Raw genomic sequence first — 471 nt, 5'->3', positions numbered from 1 at the left:
AAAAAAAAATTAAAATAAAACAACCCCCGCGCAGATGGGCTCAGGCGGCGCGGGGGGCATCACACCGCGGGTCCTCCGGTTCCTTTGTGCGGCGGCGGCCGGTGCCCGCCGGCCCGTGGCGCAGCGGCGGCCGGGGCGGGGGAGCAGGGCGGCCGCGGCTCAGCGCTGCATGGTGGCGGACCCGGGGCGCGGCCCCTCGCCTGCTCCCGCCCGGTGCGCGGCTGCGGCGACACTGAGCGGCCCCGCGCGGGGCCCGCCGGCCGCACGCGGCTCGGCCCCGCCCCCGGCGCCGTTACCACGGAGACGCCGCCGCGCGTCCTTGCGGGGAGGGGGCGGGGCCGCCCCCCGGCACACGCGCCCGTTTCGCGGGAAAATTCGAAGCGGCGGCCAGCAGGCGGCTCCGGCGGGGCGCGCGGCGCGGGACTGCGGCTCCCGGCGTGCCCCGCGCGCCGCCGCCGCGCCTGTCTGCCC

This window comes from Columba livia, chromosome 17 (genome assembly GCF_036013475.1).
Source record: "Columba livia isolate bColLiv1 breed racing homer chromosome 17, bColLiv1.pat.W.v2, whole genome shotgun sequence".
NCBI classification, from domain to species: Eukaryota; Metazoa; Chordata; class Aves; order Columbiformes; family Columbidae; genus Columba; species Columba livia.
This window is presented reverse-complemented; position numbering follows the sequence as displayed.